Raw genomic sequence first — 8,390 nt, 5'->3', positions numbered from 1 at the left:
ATGCCTACTTCTCCACCCACCTCTGATCCAGGACATCTCCTCCTGATGCTCTGTGTAAACACACCTTTCTTCTGAGGGCAGCCACAGTTTATGCCCCACCCCATCGTTCCTCTCTCCAGCCCTACCCAGTGAACATTCCTTTTATGATCTTTGGAGTGTTTTTTTCCCTCTTTGTATACTTTTGATCTTCATCAGCACTACTAGAGGTTCACCCATGTCTTAATTCTCCTTAAAGAATTAAAGTAAATTTCTTTTATTTTATCCAACCTATTTCCACTGAAAATCTTATAAGATCTCACTGCAAAGATCAGCAATGAGCTCCATCAAAGATCTGTTGCCAGTCTAGTAGTTTCTTTTAGCATCACTGAGTGTTCCCTTATAATTTGGTCAACTCTTTGAAGCATGGCATGCATACTTTTGATACAGAAATTAAAGGTATACAGCATGATAAAACATCATAATGTAAACATATGAACACACTTGCCAAGCCACTGTCCAGATCAAGATTCAGACACAATGCTTCCAGGTTGTTGAGGTCTCTCTTTTCAGAAAGCTGTGGCCTACCTTAGTCTCCTAAGCACATTTCCAGCTCTGTTTTCACCTCTGACTTCAACCCTAAAGAGATACTCACATGAAGACCCAGAGGGTCATTAAAATCTAGCTTACAGAAGTCATTTAAATCAATAGGGACTCATAGGATATTTGATATTTTTATTCCTATTTTAAGGATGGGATATTCATAACTCAAAATTTTCTTTAAAGTTGAAATACTAATGCATAATTAATTTGAATGAAGCCTTTCTGATTATATAACCCTGCACCTCTACTCTCAAATCCAGTGAGCTCCCAATTGTCCCTAACCTTGGTTGCTTTTCTCAAAGTTCATCCTGAGTCCTAAAAAATGTCTGTCCACCATCCCAAGTTTAAACTTACCTCATATTGTTTCTGCTTTCAACCAAAGTTATCCTATGTTCCTGTCCCCTCTCCCACATTCTTCATCCTTCATCCTCCCTTCATTTCCAAAAGAATCTCTTGATGTTGGCAGTACTCTCCAGACCTGGAGAGTAGTCTATAATTGTGTTCTCCACTTGAATCCTCCTTTCTAGGGTAACCTTGGCCTTAAGACTCCATCAACCCAATCTTCAATCCCTAGGTCAATCATCCGCATCCCTGAAGTTTTCTCTATTCAACTTTCTCTGATGGTCTATGTCTGGTAGTCCACATTTCTGACACCCAATAGAGGGAGGATTTATACAAGGCCCCTCCAGAAGGGGAAGAGCAAGCCAAGGAAATCAAAGATGACAATGCAGAGTCATGATGATTATTGTCCTTTATAGATCCCCTCCCCCCCGGGAAACCTTCTTTCCCTGCTAGATACTCTGTTATCCCACCTATTCCCTCTATACCCATTTTTCCTTTACCTCAGCTGAGCAGCCAAACATTGACTAGTGAGACTAGTTTATCCCTGCACCCTGCCTCTGGGGCTTGCAGAAGATGCTTAGGGACTGAAGAGTCTTTCTTTCATCAAGTCCTCAGAGAATAATTAAATATCAGAGTAATGATATACAGTGCATCCTGAAAGGAAAATAAAAGGTCCAACGTTATGTTTGTTAAAGTCTGCTATATGCTTCTCATAGATTGTTCTCATCAGATTTCACAGTCCTCTGATGTGAGCCATCAGTACATCTACATTTCATAGATGAATGTGAGGTACATAGAAGGTCACATAGCTATCAAGCCAGAGAATCGAGATTCACATTCTATCATGACAAATTTCACTGTTTTGTACAACTCTTGTACTTAATTGCTACTGTGAAAATGAGTATGTCTTCAAGATCCTGATTGAATCCTTTGAATATATATCCTTAAGTGAGATTCATGCATCATATTTTAGTTCTATTTTTTTATTTTTTGAGGAACCTTCACATTCTTTAACAGTGGTAACACCATATTATATCTGTGTTGACACTATACAAGGGTTTCAATTTTTCTATATCTTTGCTAACAGTTTTTACTGTTTTCTCTGGTGACCTCTGGCCATGTTTTGTCTCCTATTCCCCAAGGTTTCCCTGCTTCTGCTTCCTCAGTGACACAGTACTTTGGTATCAATGGTCTCAATTAAAAGGACTGCTACCTGTGGGATTGTAGACCCCACAATGGTGTCTACAATCCCACAGGTAGCAGTCCTTTTAATATTTCGCATAGAGTTGCTGCTGTGTAGGCCATCATTGATACTGAAGTCCTTCCTGACTTCCGGCAAGCAGTGGGAAGGGGCAACATCAGCCTCCAGACTGACCTTGATGTTCAGCAGGGCTTTATATGTCCTGGGTCTGGTCTGCCTTTTTGCCTGTATCTGTGCCAACTCTGATTCCAGGTGTAGCAAGACCCCATTACGTTATTCTATACAGAAGATGTAGGAAGTTTACATGCCCCTCAGACTGTTCTCTAAACTGGACTTCAGATTTCTCATGGCGTCCAGGTGGATCTCCAAGGACTGGGCTATGCACCTCAGCTCTGTGAGCATTATTTCACCAGCTCCAATCTCAGCACACTGCAAAGTGACCACTGTGGTGCTCTCCTTGATCTGCTGGAACCAGTACTTGTTCAGCTCCTCTCAGTTCTTCTGAGCCAGTTCATCATACTGGGCCTGGATGTCTGCCATGATCTTGCTAAGGTCCTGAGATCTGGGGGCATTCAACTCTTGGTCAATCCACAGGTGGCAATCTAACCTTGAAGACATGCCTCCTCGTGGTTCTTCTTCATAAAAAACTCCTCCTCTTTTAGAGCCTCAGTTTCCTCTAGTTGAAGTCAAGTGATACTAGTGTCATCAATGACCTTGAGGAGCCCCTGGATGTCACTGTCTATCAACTGGCACATGGTCATCTCTGTCTCATAATTGACTCTAATGTCCTCAACAGCAAGATGAAAATTGCCAATCTGCAGAGTAATTCAGGTATTGTCCACAAAGTTTGCCAAGATCTGAGCCTGAAGCTCCTTGATGATCTTGTAGTAATGCTCCCAGTCTTTTACTTGGGGTCCCTTCTCCAGATGTTCCCAGAGTTTTCTTTCTAGGATCCTCACTCTATCCAGGTAGGAGGGCAAGTCTTGCATGGCCTCCATACTCTGAATGTTTCCCATTTCTGCCAGACCCTTGGTCATCCCCACCACAAGGAAATTGGAACCCCAGCCTCCCTGGAAACTAGGAAGAATGGGAAGCAAGCTAACATCCCTGAACCCAAGCCTCCAGAGCCTGCATAGACTCTGGCTGTGCTACTGCCAGGCCAGACCTGATGACGAGGTGACCAGATGGAGCCAGAGACCAGTAATTTGTGGAGCAGGGAGTGGAGTGGGTGATAAAACTCATACTGGAAGCAGGCCAGGGACCAGGATTCAGGTTCAGGCTGCCTCTATTTTATTTTTTATAGGTGTTATTCTAGTGGTCATGAGGTAATACCTACTTCTAATTTTCCTTACATTAATATTGATGATATAAAACATCTTTTATCCATTACATATCATCTTTACAGAAATACTAAGCCCTTTGCCCAGTTTTTATTGGGGTCTTTGATGTTTTTGTTGAGCTGTAGGTGTTCTAAAATTACTAAATAGGAGACCCTTAATAAATATGACATGCAAATATTTTCTTCCATTCTGCAGCTTGTTCTTTACTTGGTTGGGTACTTTGTTACACACCATCAATTATGTTTCATGCATATTTTGCCTTTGTTTACTGTGCTTTTGATGTCATATCTAAAAAATTCTCATGACAGGAGAACAGGTAAAATATTCTGTGTTTAATGACTATTTTTCTGTATTATTGATCTTATAAATAACTTATCTGATTATAAAATTTTAGTTTAGAGTGATTCCAAGAAAATTGAATAAAGTTACCCACAGATCACCTCCTCCACACCAAAAAATAACCAAATAAACAGATGTGTAATTGCATATTAAAATTAATGAACAACAGAGAATGCTACAACTGAGCAAGGGAAAGTCTGAAACCCTTTAAGAATCAGATACCTGGAATGGCAGCATAGAAACAAGGAACAAAGCACAATAATTAGGGAGCTACTGTTTGCAGAGAAAAGGGCAAATTGAAGGATCCATCAGAAACTCCATCAGTATGTTAGCAATCATAGCTACCAGAGAGTTCCATGACCTCACAGGCTTATAGCCTACATAAGGAAGCTAAGTGGGGTCCTCATAATAGATTTACTTCGGGGAAGGGACTAATGTTTTCTTCCTTCAAATCCTCATAACTCAGGATGCTGTAACTCAGCACCAGCCTGAAAAGAGAATAATTCATAGTGTCCTGTGGTCAGAAACATCTGAATAACCTCATATTTGGAACCCCATAGATATTTCACCAACCAGCACAGGGGCCTGAAGCCTCATGAACCCAGAAATATCCAGCAGAGCAACTATAACCCTAGAACCAAATGGTTCAACTCTGGATGAGGGAAGGGTGATGCTTTCAAGATCTGATACATGAAGACACTTGTTTCCTACAACAAGGGGCATGGCCAGCTGTTCCAGATGGGAATGAAGGCAGGTGCTGATACTGCCTTTCCTCATAGCCAAATGTTCCTGGCGAGCATGCACCACTGCTGGATCTGAGAGCATGTGCTGCAGCCTTCTCACCACCATTGAAGTTGCCATGCCAGAGGTCCTTGCTAGTAGTAGAGTGCCTGAAAAAAAATGTCTACCAGATTACCAAGACAATCACTCCTATTTTCAGAGTGTCTATATAGTACACACACAACCCACACTGCTGTATGTACTACACTTGCCAGGGCTGCTAGAGTGCCCCACACCAGCATGGCCCCTGAGTATAGTAGGTCTCTCTTACCCCAACACCACTCACACTATACCCAAAGAGATCAACTACAAACAAAGTAGTCATAGGGAGGCAATATCACAGTGCCCAGATGGATCCAAACATAAGATCACCTTCCAAATTGACACCATGTTTATAGCAACAAATGCATACATCAAAACAGCATATAAAAATTTCAAATAAACAACCTAATGAAAGCAAGAGAAGATCAAGCCCAAAATCAATAGCAGGAAAGAAGTAATGAAGATCAGAGCAGAAACAAATAAAACAAATAAAATAGTGACTAAAAAGTTTATTCAAAAATCAGTGAAACAAAGAGTGGGTTCTTTGTAAAAACAAACAAATCAACAAAACTTTATGTAGACTAATCAAGGAAAAAAAAGAGACAAACCAAATAAGATTAGAGAAAAAAATGAGATATTACAACTGATAATACAAAAATATAAATATCACCAGGGACTAAACAACTAAATTATTTGCTATAAATTGGAAAACCTAGAAGAAATGGATAAATTCCTGGGTACATATAACCTACCAAAAGTGAACTGTGAAGGCATGAAAAACCTGCACATATCAATAATGACTAATGAAATTGAATGAGTAATAAAAAGTCTCAGGACAAGGAAAAGCCCAGGACTAGATGACCTCACTGCTAAATTCTACCAAATTTTGAGGAAGAACAGAAACCAATTCCTATCAAACTATTCCAAAATATTGAAAGGGAAATAATTGTTCTAAACTCAATCAACAAATTCAACCTTACCATGATATGGAAATACACACATACTTTTAAGACCAACACCTTTAGTGAACATATGTGCAAAAGTTCTCAATAAAATAATAATAAATCAAATACAAGAGCATATCAAAAAGTACATTCACCTCAATCAAATGAAATTCATTCCAAGTATGCAAATATGGTTCAATATGAACAATAAGCACATCAACAATCAAAGGACAAAAATCATGATTCTTTCAATAGATGGAGAAAAAACATTCAATAAAATTCAACATTCCTTTCATCTAAAATCTATTCTATATTTTATGAATAGCTAGAAGGGAGGAGCTCAGAGTTTCTACACAAAAAATGATAAGAAGATGAGAATATTGAATTATTCTGATTTGATCACTACACATTATAGGTATGTATTAAAATATCCCAGTGTACCTCATAAATATGAACAATTTTATATTAATCAAAATTCAAAAAAATGTTTAAGGAGACAGAAATGCTAAATACACTGAATTTAATCACTATTCATTATGCTGATGATGACACATAATGAATTATCACACTGTATCTCAAAAAATGTACAATTAAAATTATAATAAATTAAAATAAACCATTAAGAAAAAAATATTTTTAGTTCATAATTTCGGTTCTTGAGGGGTTTTGTTTTTGGTTTAAAATTGTTACTCTACTCTTATTGGATTTACATTCTGCTATCAAGAAATGCTACCCACAAAAATATGGCCCCAATCAGAACAAGATATATTTTATACTTGGATGATTTTATCAAAGTAGATTCTACTGTCATGTACAACTAAGAAGAACCAATAAAATAAAATTTTTTAAAAAAGAAGTTTAAGCCTGGTTTTACTTTCCTTGAACATGACTTAGGTTTGAGTTGTTTTGTTTATCTGCTTTCTGTTTTTGTTCAGTCTGAAAACCAAAGGCAATTTTTGTTACTTTAAATATTTGACAGACTCAAAAATATTATTAAAAGAGTTGACAATGACAATTTCAGATAAATATTTCCAGGTGAGTTCTTTAAAAATACATGTAAAAATCATCTTTAATTCCATTAATTTTGAAATCCTCTTGAGGTATTCCATGGATATAAAAATCTAATGCATATTCATTACACTTCTTTGTCTTCTTATGTCTGTTATTTTCTATTTGATCCCTGTCATCTCCTTATTTTGTTTTCTAGTCCAAGTGTTCTAATATTCTATCTTCAATGTTCCTAATGAAATTTTAATTTCAATCTCTTTTTTTTACCAAAATATAATTAATTCCTGGATATAATTTTGTCTTCTTTAAAACTACATTCCCAAGACCAATCAAGGTTTTTTTTTTTAATAATTCCTGATTTTTATTCATTTTTCTTCAAGATCTGAGTTTCTTATGTGAAAAAAAGTAAATTGCAAATATTTAAGACAAATGAATTCATGTTGTACTGCCATTTTCATTATTATCAGATTTTTGTAAGGCTTCCTCCTACTTTGTTGGCACCCAAGTAGAAAACTTCTTGGTTGGTAAAGAAGTCCAATGCTAGCAAAATTTATGGATTATGAGTTTTAGTCAGCAAATTTTTTTGAAAGAGTTATCATATTAATATTGATTTACACAGGACTAAGTTCCAATCCTAGCATTATCTTTTAAAGTTTGTCTAACACTAGTGTAATTTTAAGTATATAAAATGTGTCAAATGTTATGTAATTTTTTCCATTCATTATTTCTTGGAATCTTAATAAGTAAACATGGTTTCCACCATCCATAAAAACAACCCTACCATCCATAAAAAAAAACACACTACCACCATCCATAAAAACAACACACTACCAATGGTTTCTCCTTATACTGTCAATTTTACCACTATTAAGAATTTATATTTAAATTGATATTCAAATGTACCCTAATCAAAAATATGTGTCTCCTATGTATGAGATCTTTTTTTTTTTCATGGAGTTGAAAACTAGGTTTAAGACTTTCTGAAAAAAAATATAAAACAAAACCCATGTAAGTATGCATGGACCTATTAAAGAATGGTGATATTTCAATGTCTTTTTCTATATTGTGAAAGAAAGATCCTGAGATGTACCCACAGGAAGAAACACCTAGGTTATATTTGGTCCCTCTTTTCTATGTCTTAAAGTTGAGTGACAAAGAGCAGAACAGGGATCTATCTTGGTGTCAGAGGTGAAATAGAGCTAAACAGCCAGAAAAATGTTATCTGCATCATATATTGATAATTGGCTATGATTCTTTCTCCTCTTTCCAAGTTCAAGTCTTGAAAAATTGCCACCATCTTTGATCTCAAGTTTGTATGTCCTCGGATAAACTGGAATCTATTGTGGTAGGAAGACACTGGTTTAGGTGTGAGCACATGACCCAAATGAGTGGATCCTTAATGGACCAAAGAAAAGAGTCACATAGTAAGAGCATCCTCCATGTAATCATATGGGGAAGAAACAATTCTGAGAATCAGAGGAGGATTGGGGAAAGTTTTTTAAATAGTTTTTTTCCTTCAGCAAAGGAACTCTTGAGATATTAGGTTAAAACTACAGGTTAGAAACTAAAGAAAAAAAATCAAAAATATATTTTCGATGTCCAAATTGGTCCCTAATAAACAGTAATAAAAATGTTGTCAGACAATCAGAATTATTTCATTAACATTTTATTAGAAATTGAAACTTCATTGGAAGGATGCTCTTTATGGCTTCATCTTAGAATTCCTGGGGTATAGGTTAAAAAAAAAAAACTCCATAGATCACTAAGATACCTTTGAAGTTGGCTGGAATGTTCATGGTCTGAAGAGTTTGGTGT

At 36.7% G+C, this 8,390-nt stretch overlaps 1 pseudogene; it reads right to left on the bottom strand.

Moving 5' to 3' along the window:
• Positions 1 to 2,083: 2,083 nt before the first annotated feature.
• Positions 2,084 to 3,364, bottom strand: LOC143391336 (keratin, type I cytoskeletal 18 pseudogene; annotated as a pseudogene).
• Between the last annotated feature and the right edge of the window lie 5,026 nt (positions 3,365 to 8,390).

This window comes from Callospermophilus lateralis, chromosome 2 (assembly GCF_048772815.1).
Source record: "Callospermophilus lateralis isolate mCalLat2 chromosome 2, mCalLat2.hap1, whole genome shotgun sequence".
In the NCBI taxonomy this organism is placed as follows: domain Eukaryota; kingdom Metazoa; phylum Chordata; class Mammalia; order Rodentia; family Sciuridae; genus Callospermophilus; species Callospermophilus lateralis.
Note: the sequence above shows the minus strand (reverse complement) of the source record. Positions and strands in the feature narration are given on the sequence as shown.